A 12,330-nucleotide genomic window follows, 5' to 3' on the forward strand; every position below is an offset into this window, starting at 1 on the left:
TTTTTTTTTATTATTAATAAAGGAATTTTTTCTACGGTGTCTGTGTGTTTTTTTTAACTATTTACACTTCCTTCGTGAAATGGTAGAGGTACAGTGTACCCCATTACCAATTCACATAGGGGGGCAGGATCTGGGGGTCCCCTTTGTTAAAGGGGTCTTCCAGATTCTGATAAGCCCCCCGCCCGCAGACCCCCACAACCACTGGGCAAGGGTTGTGGGGATGAGGCCCTTGTCCCCATCAACATGGGGACATCCTCCCCATGTTGAGGGCATGTGGCCTGGTACGGTTCAGGAGAGGGGGGGGCCGCACTCTGTCCCCCCTCTTTTCTGCGGCTGGCCAGGTTAACGTGCTCGGATAAGGGTCTGGTGTGGATTTTTGGGGGAACTCCACGCCATTTTTTTTTAAATTTGGGGTGGAGTTCCCCTTAAAATCCACACCAGACCTGAAGGGTCTGGTATGGATATTTGGGGGGAACCCCACGTCATTTTTTTTTTTACGGCGGGGTTACCCTTAATATCCATACCAGACCTGAAGGGCCTGGTAATAGAATTTGGGGGGACCCCACACTTTTTTTTTTTTTTTTTATGAGCAATGACTGTATTCTTTATAGCCATGAGTACTTTTAATTTTTTTTTTTTCACTTCAGAAATGACATCTTGTACAGGGACAGTTCTAAGCACGGGAAACATGCACTACTTCACAGGCATGTTATACCCCCCCTCCCCCCCTGTATGAAATTTAAAGGAATATTTCACTTTTATTGTTTCACTTTAACCACTTCAATACCGCACCTATTCTGGCACTTCTCTCCTTCATGTAAAAATTATATTTTGTTCCTGGAAAATTACTCAGGACCCCCAAACATTATATGTATTTTTTTAGCAGACACCCTAGGGAATAAAGTGGCGGTCATTATATTTTTTTGATTTCCAACGGTGTTTGCGCAATCATTTTTCAAATGCCTTTTTTTTTTTTGCCCAAAAAAAAAGGTTTCATGAAATAAAAAATAACAAAGCAGTAAAGTTAGCCCAAATTTTAGGGATAATGTGAAAGATGATGTTACACCGAGTAAATAGATACCTAACTTGTCATGCTTTAATATTGCACACACTCATGGAATGGCGCCAAACTTTGGGACTTAAAAATCTCCATAGGCGACGCTTGAAGTTTTTTTTCAGGTTACCAGTTCAGAGTAACAGAGGAGATCTAGTGCTAAAATTATTGCTCTTACGCACGCGTCAATACCTCACATGTGTGGTTTGGACGGTGTTTACATATGTGGGCGGGACTTACATGCGTGTTCGCTTCTGAGTGCGAGCTACTAGGGACAGGGGCGTTTTAATTTTTTTTTTAACGTAATATTTTTCTTTTTGCACTTTTTTGTCCCTTTTTTTTGGATCACTTTTATTCCTATTACAAGGAATGTAAACATCCCTTTTAATAGGACTAGTGTGTGACAGGTCCTCTTTATGGAGAGAGGCGGGGTCAATAAGACCCCACATCTGTCCTCCAGGCTGGAAAGCATGAGATTGGAAAAAAAAACACTGATCTCATCCTTTCAGCCGCGATCATGTTCGTTCAGCACAGTGGTGTTTTGGATAGTACTTTCACCCAGCAGCAAAAAGGGTCACTGGTTTGAATCCCGCCCGTGACACCATCTGCCTGGAGTTTGCATGTTTTCCCTGTGCCTGCGTGGGTTTCCATCCACAATCTAAAAACATGCTGTAAATCGGATCCTGTCCAAATAAGCCCTAATATTCAGTAGTATATTTAGGTTTTGTGCTGCCCTAGGCCTGACTAAACTTCTGCACCTCCTAATAGAAACATTACACACCCCTTCCTGTCAAGGCCACACCCTGTTTTTTTAGGACCCGCCCAGAAATTTTCAGGGGGGGTACACACACACACACACACACTAGTTCTGGGGGGGAGGGGGGGCACTGGATTCCCTTAATTTGCATAGTTTTTCTCTCACTTCCTGTTTGGCTATGGGGCAGGAAGTGAAGGCAAATCTCCCCAATTGGACAGGGATGGTACAAAATAAACTGACAGGGCCTATAACCCTCCCTCCCTCACTCTATCCAAAATGAAAGAAAAAAAGTGTTGATTATAGTTCTATTTTAAGCACAAATTTCTGATAATTTTATTGAGAGGACTAAGAAAATATAACCATGCCAATAGGCCAGGATACAGCGTTGCTAATATGTATGAATGTGTGTGTTAGGAACCCCCACAAACACCACCCAATGTTAAATAAACAATTTTCTTAATTTGCAAATAAGTATCATCTGCTAATTTGTTGGGTATTTCTGCACCCCTGATAGGGTGAAGACACCTCACAAATGTTGTCACTTTCTACTTCAAATTCATTCACTTCCTGTCACATAGCCAAACAGGAAGTGAGGGTAAAACCTTACTAATGTCTTTTCTTGGGGACACAGAGATCAATCTAAATAGTTTCCCATTATGTAAATTGCACTCTAGCATTTTGCTGTGTACACCCTAAATTATTAGGGATCTTGGACTTTGGGGTCCATTTACTAAAGGCAAATCCACTTTGCACTACAAGTGGACAAGCAAGGAAGGAAAGAACAAAAAAAAAAAAACTTTTCTTCTACAGGATTGGATGTTAAAACCATCAGTGCTTCCCCTCTGATTTTCAGCGACTATGCTTATACTGCAGAGTGGCTTTGCCTTTACTAAACCCCAAACTAACTAATCATTTGGGGTGTACACAGCAGTGCAATTTGCTTAATGGGGACACCAGTTAGATTGACCTGTGTCCCCAAGAAAAGACATTGGTAGGGTTTTAACCTCACTTCCTGTTCAGCTGTGTAACAGGAAGTGAAGCCAATTTTAAGAAAAGTGACACAAAGCCCAACCCAAAAAACACAAGCAGGGGTTCTAACACTCACTTGGCTTCCCTCAAACACCCACAATTAGAATAGGATTGCCTTGCACTTGATTTAAGCACTGTGCTGTAAATCAGCACTTCAAGCCTGTCCGCCAATAAACCCCCCCCCCCCCCCCACAACAGGCCATGTTTGCAGGTTTTCCTTCATCTTGCACATGTGCTTTAAAAGACAGTTTGGACAGCAATTCTTGATAAGATAAATCCACAAAACATGTCCTGTCGAGGGTACTTGAGGACTGAGGCTGAGAATCACTGCAGTAAAAGGAAACAGACTGCCTCTTACCGAAAGGGAAGATCCCAACCAGAGATCTTCTTTTGGCGTGTGGCTTTCTACCCAGCCTAGGGGTCTATGCAGCAGAATATCCTTGGACCAGTATCCGATAGATCTCTCACAGCTCACAGATGATCATTAATGATTATAGCCAAGGTGAGGAAGGAAAGAAGGCTGACATAGCGTAATCCAGTAAAAACAATTTAATAAAAAATATTTAAAATCGCACTTACAATAAGTAGATACAAATTTGCATGTGAAAGTATGTAGCCGGCCGGCTAACACAGCCCGCTCACTCCGGGACACTGTATGTAGTGATGACGTCAGCAAGCCGCTACCCTACGCCGTTTCGTCACAATTGACTTTGTCCTGGGGCACTCAATTGGAGTGAACGGGCTGTGTTAGCCGGCCGGCTACATACTTTCACATGCAAATTTTTATCTACTTATTGTAAGTGCGATTTAAAAAATTTTTTATTAATTTTTTTTTACTGGATTAAGCTATGTCAGCCTTCTTTCCTTCCTCACCTTGGCTATAATCATTAATGATCATCTGTGAGAGATCTATCGGATACTGGTCAAAGGATATCCTGCTGCATAGACCCCTAGGCTGGGTAGAAAGCCACACGCCAACAGAAGATCTCTGGTTGGGATCTTCCCTTTCGGTAAGAGGCAGTCTTTTTGGAAGGTGGAGGATTTCCTTTCTATCTTATTACTGTTTTATGGTTTCCTTTTGTTTGATGTCACCAATTTATGTGAAGGAGAGCTGTGTATTTTCAGCAACGAAACCATCATCCGATGCCTCCATCTTTCGAAATAGGACATTGATTTGTTTATTTATAGCAAAAAAATTTCACTGGGACTTATTGGAATACATTGCGGATAGGGTAACCTATTCGTTATAGTGTTTTCAACATATCCATAGCACAATGAATAGCAATATGCATGCTCATTGGTTTTATGTTTTGAAGTATCACGCTTTTTGCGCGGCTTAATTTATATTTTATTGATCCAATTTGTGTGTGTCTCACATTTAAAGCTGCAGCAATCTTTCACTTTTTTTGTCCACTTGACAGCGCAGTTTTTTTTTACCACATTTTTTACACATGGTGGCTAAACATGGCAGCAAACATTTCATGCATACACACCAGGAAAGGAGCTTTGAGACCAATCACCAATCAGCCTAATCAATCAGCCCTAACTCAGCTGCAGCTGTCAAAATCTGTAGCATGAAAAAGTAACAAAAAACAAACTTCAAAATTTGAAAGTAGTTTTATTGGTCAACAAAACAAGTAAAGCAAAAAAAAAAGAAATAAATATAAAATAAATAAATAAACATAGTTCAGTTGAGACAGTAAACAGCATATGTTTATGCCTTGGAAATAACACAATAGAGCCACAGACACAGGAATGAAACATTAATTTAATAAGGGGGCCCCCAGATGCCGGCCCCCCACCCTATGTGAATGAGTATGGGGTAAATCGTACCCCTACCCATTCACCTGGGGGAAAAGTGAAAAAAAAAACACACCACACAGATTTTTAAATTCATTTATTAGTCAGCTGGGGGGTCTTCTGCCGGGGCCCCCCACCCCCTTTAATCTCTTTTACATTCGGGGGGCACCCGGGCTTCGTAGTTTTCTGTCGGGGGGCGCCACCCCCTCGGGCTTCTCCGCTGCCTTCCGCCGGGGCCCCCCACCCCCTTTAAGCTCTTTTACATTGGGGGGGGCATCCGGGCTTCGTCGTTTTCTGCCGGGGGGGGGGGGCGCCACCCCCTCAGGCTTCTCCGCTGCCTTCCGCCGGGGCCCCCCACCCCCTTTAGGCTCTTTCACATTTGGGGGGGGCATTCGGGCTTCGATGTTTTCTGCCGGGGGGCGCCACCCCCCCGGGCTTCTCCGCTGGCTTCCGCCGGGGCCCCCCACCCCCTTTAAGCTCTTTTACATGGGGGGGCATCTGGGCTTCAACGTTTTCTGCCGGGGGGCGCCACCCCCCTGGGTTTCTCCACTGCCTTCCGCCGGGGCCCCACCCCCTTACCCCCTTTAAGCTCTTTTACATTCGGGGGGGGGGGCATCCAGGCTTCGACGTTTCTGCTGGGGGGGGCGCCACCCCCCGGGCTTCTCTCCGCTGCCTTCTGCCGGGGCCCCCCACTCCTTTAAGCTCTTTTGGATTCGGGGGGGGGCATCCGGGCTTCACCGTTTTCTGCCGGGGGGCGCCACCCCTCCGGGCTTCTCTCCGCTTTCTTCTCTGTTCCCTCTTCTGCCTGGCTCCTCCGCAGGGGCAAGGCCTTCTCTCCGCTATCTTCTTCCTTCTTCTGTTCCATTCGATGTTGACATGACGAGCTCTCCCGCTGTAATGGCGTCTGAGCGGTGCGCATCGACTTATATAGGCATAGGGCGTGGTCACCGGGTGATGCCACCCTGCAGCCCCAAACATTGTGACATCACATTCCCATCATGCCTATATAAGTCGATGCACACCGCTCAGACGGCATTGCAGTGGGAGAACTCGTCATGTCAACATCGCTGGAAGAGAAGAAGGAAGAAGACAGCGGAGAGAAGCCCTAGCTCCCACGGAGGAGCCAGGCAGAAGAGGGAACAGAGAACACAGCGGAGAGAAGCCCACACCCCGGCAGAAAACGGCGAAGCCCGGGGCCCCGGCGGAAGGCAGCGGAGAAGCCCGGAGGGTGGGGGGCCTGGCATCTGGGTGGGGGGCCCGACATCTGGGGGCCACCTTATTAAAGGGGTCTCCCAAATATCCTTATTATGTTCCGATGTTAAGTTACTGGCTAGGGTACTCGCAGCCAGGGTAAATAAGTACATACAGCAAGTTATCCACCCAGACCAATCCGGTTTTATACCGAACAGATCAACCAGTGTCAATATTAGAAGACTTTATCTAAACCTTCAAACATCAACTGTGAATGTGGGAGATGAAGCCATACTAGCCTTGGATGCCACCAAGGCGTTTGATAGCCTTGAGTGGGACTACCTCTGGCATGTCCTGGGAAAGTTTGGATTTGGTCCCACCTTCACTGGATGGATAAAAATGTTATTTAACGCCCCAAGCGCAAAAATCAAAATCAATAATGAATACTCGAGAGCGCCCCCTGTCTCCTCTCCTCTTCGCGTTGGCAATTGAGCCACTGGCTATCGCGATCAGAAGAAATCAGGATATACTGGGCTTCCAAAGAAACTCAGGAGAGGAAAAAACTGCATTATACGCCGACGACATCCTTCTTTTCCTGGGGGACTGTACTAAGTCCCTAAACTCGGCATTAGAAACAGTGGAGGCATTTGGGCTAATTTCGGGGCTAGGGATCAATTGGGAAAAGTCTGCACTTTTGCCAATAAAACCAGCAGGAAACAGGACAGGTGGAGCAATTCCACAATTAAAAATAGTCGAAAAAATTGAATACTTAGGTGTAGTTGTAACGCGGGACCCAGAACAGTATATCGCCAATAACTTAGAACCTCTCTTGAAAAAATTCAAGCAGAAAGCGGAGATCTGGGGAAGACTCCCCCTTTCGATAGCCGGAAGAAGCAATCTTATAAAAATTATTTGGATGCCACAACTACTGTACGTACTCCATAATTCACCTGTGTGGATAGGAAAGGCCTGGTTTAAAAAAATCGAGACCCTTTTCAGGGAACTGATCTGGAAGAGGGGGATAGCCAGGATCAGTCTCCAGACACTACAGACCCCAATAGCCCCTGTAACGGCTACCCACTGGTAGTGAGGGGTATCGGCCGTTGGAGACGTCCTTTTCCCTGGCAAGCTGCGATATGCAGGTACCGCCGGTATATCCCATCGAACGCCCTTCCAAGAAACGAGACGTGCTACGTTTGAAGGGTCAAGTAGACTGACTTTATTGGGCATATTTCACCTGCTTATATCTGGTTACAACTGTTACAAGAACAATGACAGTTTCCGCCCTCCCCTTTTCCCAGTAGGGGGCTTCAACACAGACCCCCTGAAACAATGACATCTCCTTGAATTAATCACTTGACCAGTTTCTAGACGCTTCGGCACCTCACCCCACTTAACATTTCCTGGCCAGGCACATAGAATTCAATTAACCTTTAAAACAATTATCACTCACACATAATCCCCATCAGCATACACCTCACAGGGGGCTGTTTACCTGCACACAAAATAAGAGTTCATTATCTATGCGAAGAGTACATTAGCATTCAACAATGAAAAGAAACTTGTCCAATTAACCCTTTGAGCTCAGAATACAATGCGGTACCTCCACTTGTGACAAGCCATGCAGTTCCTTGTAGTCCCCCTGCACGAAGATTATAACTGTCTCGGCAGCATGCCTGTGTCCGTTACACTACTCCCCCTTTGTGGAACACTCCGGCAGACCCGGATTGATCCTTTTCGGATCAACTTGGGGATGTCCGGTCTGCTGTTAGGGTAAAAGTTCCGTTTGCCTGGACAGTCCGTCGGCCTTCTCATTGGCTTACCAGGTCGGTAGCTGATGGTGACGATGAAGAATAGAATTCAATTCTGGAACAGTCACTTGCTTTGCTCTCTCAATGGCTCCCAAAACCTGTTGCTGATGCTCTTGGGACAGATACGGCACCACCTGGATGCAAATCCCATTTAATCTTTTGACAATTTCCGCCTGTTTGTGCATTTCAATGTTCAAGCCACGGGACATCTCATAATACATGACATAGTGTCGTTGCATCTCTGATTTCTCACTGGCCAACTTGTCACATTCCCATTTTAGACTGTGATATTGTGCCGGATCTACAGTACATGTCGGGGAAGGTAGTCTTACCCGGTTCTCAGCAGCAAGCGGGTTGATTCCAGCAACGCGGGTGGTCACGGGACAAGCAGCAGCAGGTGTAGGTAAATAAGCCGAAGTCAGAGGGCCAATGTCGTTGCCCAGCACCACCTCGGCAGGTAGGTTGTCCATGATACCAACTGTGGTCTTTCCTGACCCGGCTCCCCAGTCTAAGTGCACCCGGGTGGTGGGTACGCGAAATACAGCACCCCCTGCGACCCGGACGGCAACTGTGCGAGTGGACACGTTCTCTGGCTTTACCAGATGTTTTTGAATCAGAGTGATAGTAGTCCCGGAATCTCTTAAGCCTTGTGCTACTTGTCCATTCACCCGTACCTCCTGACGGTGATGCTGACGGTTATCCGGAGAGGCAGCTTGTATTGGGTCTGCCTCATACCAAATTCCCAGACATTCCTCAGGGCCCCCCTCGGTCTCCAGGCAGTGGGCCGCAGAGGGACGTGATGGAGTGACCTCTGTGTTGGGTGTTGTGCGTCTCCAATTGTTATTTGTAGCTCTCAAAGGGCAATAACGAGCAATATGTCCCGTGTCGCTGCAGTGATGGCACGTCACCCTAGGCGAATCCCGAGGGTAGTTGCTAGGCCCCTGAGGATGTGGTGGAACTGGAGCCGGAAACTCTGGGCGTGGGGTGGCGGTTGGAGTACGCGGTCCTACCCTATGAGCCAGCCGTGTAGTACCCTGGCTTACTTTCCTTGTTTCCGCGTACTCATCTGCTAGCCGAGCCGCCTCGCTTAAGTTAGCGGGACGGCGATCTCGTACCCAGTCTTGTATGTTTGCGGCCAGGTCTTGGAAGAAATGTTCCATTAGGAACAGCTGCAATACTTCCTCCCCGGTGTTGGCCTTGCACCCTTGGACCCAAAGGGATGCCACCCTTTGTAACTGGTTGGCCCATTCCATGTGGGAGTCCACAGCCATCTTCTTGGACTCCCGGAAGCGCCGGCGGTAGGCTTCTGGAGTTACGGCGTATCGGGTTAGCAGCGCCTTTTTGTATTGTAAAATATCCTCTGGAGCGAGAGCCCGAAAGGCTTCATTGGCTTTGCCCGACAATTTCCCCGACAAAATAGTGACCCATTGGTCTGGTGGTACCTGGTGTAGTGAGCACTGCCTCTCAAAGTCCGCCAAATATCCATCGATTTCCTCCTCACTTTCTACAAAAGCTTTAAATGCAGTGAACGGTATTTTCTTTCCTGTAGCAGCAGGTGGGGGGGTAGGAACTGCAGGTGTAATGGGCTGTCTCGCTCTTACCAGTTCCAGTTCTTGTCCCCTCTTCGTTTGTATTTCTTCCCTTGCTTCCCGGAACAGCTGGTTGATTAGTTCCACGGACGTTTCTGGATACAAGGATAATCTCCGCTGTACAATCCCAGTAATTACATCTTCTTTGCTGACCGGTGCAAGGGGCTCCGTTCCTTCCATGGATCCATCCATTTCGTCCAGCTCCAGCAGTTCAGCTATCAGCTCCCTCCGTGGTCTGTTGCTGGCGCTCCTACCACGAATCTCCAATAGATCTTTCAGTGTGGATCTTTTCAGCCTGGCGTACTGCGACTCCATTCAGAACTTGCTCTTTGGATAAAAGGACCATCCCACTACTGCCAACCAATGTAACGGCTACCCACTGGTAGTGAGGGGTATCGGCCGTTGGAGACGTCCTTTTCCCTGGCAAGCTGCGATATGCAGGTACCGCCGGTATATCCCATCGAACGCCCTTCCAAGAAACGAGACGTGCTACGTTTGAAGGGTCAAGTAGACTGACTTTATTTGGCATATTTCACCTGCTTATATCTGGTTACAACTGTTACAAGAACAATGACAGTTTCCGCCCTCCCCTTTTCCCAGTAGGGGGCTTCAACACAGACCCCCTGAAACAATGACATCTCCTTGAATTAATCACTTGACCAGTTTCTAGATGCTTCGGCACCTCACCCCACTTAACATTTCCTGGCCAGGCACATAGAATTCAATTAACCTTTAAAACAATTATCACTCACACATAATCCCCATCAGCATACACCTCACAGGGGGCTGTTTACCTGCACACAAAAGAAGAGTTCATTATCTATGCGAAGAGTACATTAGCATTCAACAATGAAAAGAAACTTGTCCAATTAACCCTTTGAGCTCAGAATACAATGCGGTACCTCCACTTGTGACAAGCCATGCAGTTCCTTGTAGTCCCCCTGCACGAAGATTATAACTGTCTCGGCAGAATGCCTGTGTCCGTTACAGCCCCCACAGCTACTTTTTAGCGGCTCAATTACAACATCTGGGGGGGTGTGGAATAGAAGGAGGAGGGAGCGCTAGCGGGAAGATGATGCTAATGGGGTCCCCCCACAGGTCACTGATAGAAACATTAGAGGGGGACTCCTTCCCAGTTATGAACCCTACACTGAGACTGATTAAAAAAACTTGGCAGGCAAGTAAGATAGCACTGGGGTACAAGGGGTTAACAGAGTACTCCCCACTCTGGGATAATAAAAACTTGCAGGAGATTGTAAAAATGGGAAAATTGAAAGAGTGGGAAAGGTTGGGTATAACCAGAGTTGATCAACTATATTTAGATGAGACATTGAAATCATTTGCTGCATTAAAAGAAGAATATGGCATACCAAACTCCCTATTCTATACATACTTACAGGTTAGACATGCCCTCCAGGCGCAATTTAAGTTGGGCCGGACAAGGGGGCAAAAAATTCCCCAGCTTCAACGCCTAGTTAAAGATGAGGGCCCCAAGGGAACCATTTCAGACCTCTATGCAAAGATCAGTGAGGGGTTCCTCGAGGGAGTAAGACTGGAAAAAAACAAGCAGAGGTGGGAGGAGGATGTAGGCCAAATTACAACAGCACAATGGGAACAGATCCTTGCGGCAGGGAATTTGGTGTCTCTTGCACCATCGCAGAGAGTCTCTAATCTTTTTTTTGTTTTAGAGAGTCTTTTACACGCCAAAGAGGCTGTATGAGTTTGGTAGGAAAGAAGACGACAAATGCCCCAGATGCCAAAAGACAGGGGACTTAATACATATGCTGTGGAGGTGCCCAAAATTGCACAAGTATTGGGGTAGAGTAATAGAGATCATAAACACTACTTTTGGGATAAACTTGGAACTGGAGGCATTGGTCTGTCTGCTGGGATGTAAAGAGGAGAGACTCGAGTCAAAAGGCAGAAGGGTAGCAGCTATAAGGTGTCTGTTCCAAGCCAGAAAGCTGATTGCACAAAAGTGGCAGTCAGAGAAAGCGCCAACGTCAACTGAATGGGAAAACGTGATAAACGCCACAGTATGGAAAGAAAAAGTAATCCTAACCAGACAAGGCAACTTTAACAAATTTAAAACAATGTGGGAGCCCTGGCTGAGTAGAATGGGATGTCCACCATGAGGAGAGCTGGGGAAATAAGAGAGGTCAACGGGGCAGACCAGGGGGAGTCAAAAATAAAGAGGTAAAAGAGTGCGGGTTAGGAACTCCCAGGGGACGTAAATGCGTTACATGTTAAAAAGTGCTAAGAGTAAAGTAGAACTTAAAACGGCCAAGGTGGGTACAAAGAAACATTCAAATAAGTAGGGGGATGGGAAGGGGGAAAGGTAAAAGGAGTAATATAAATTGTAAACATAGAAGTGCAATATATAAGGATATACAATATGTAAAATGATTTTTAATGTTTACCTTTTGTTTTGTACGGAAGAAAACGAATAAAGATTACTTGAAAAAAAAAAAAAAGGGGTCTCCCAGATTCCGATAAGTCCCCGCCCGCATACCCCGACAACCAACGGCAAGGGTTGTCGGGAAGAGGCCCTTGTCCCTATCGACATGGGGACAAGAGTGCTTTGGGGTGGGGGGGCAGTGCCCCCCTGCGCCAAAGCACACACTCCCCCATGTTGAGGGCATGCGGTCTGGTACGGTTAAGGATGGGGGGCGCTCGCTCGTCCCCACCCCCATTCCTGTCTGGCTAGACTGCGTGCTCGGATAAGGGTTTGGTCTGGATCTTGGGGGAACCCCACACTGTTTTTTTCAGCGTAGGTTTCACCCTTATGATCCAGACAAAGCCGAAGGGCCTGATGTGCCAATGCAGGGGAACCCACACCGTTTTTTTATTTGTAATTTGTCGCGGAGTTCCCCTTCATGGTCAGCGCAAGCTGAAAACAGTTCGGCCATTCATGTGCACCGACTCAAGCCGCGCAAATGCAGCTACGCCGCTTGGAATTTACCAAGATTTTCCCGGCGTAGTGAGACGGCGTGCGTGAAAGGACGAAATTGCTGTGTACGCATGCGCAGTATGCAAATAATCCTCCCGAGGTTTTAGGCGTACTTGCGGCGTGCGGCGGTGTTTTCACAAAAACACTTT

Source organism: Rana temporaria, chromosome 1 (genome assembly GCF_905171775.1).
Source record: "Rana temporaria chromosome 1, aRanTem1.1, whole genome shotgun sequence".
NCBI lineage: Eukaryota > Metazoa > Chordata > Amphibia > Anura > Ranidae > Rana > Rana temporaria.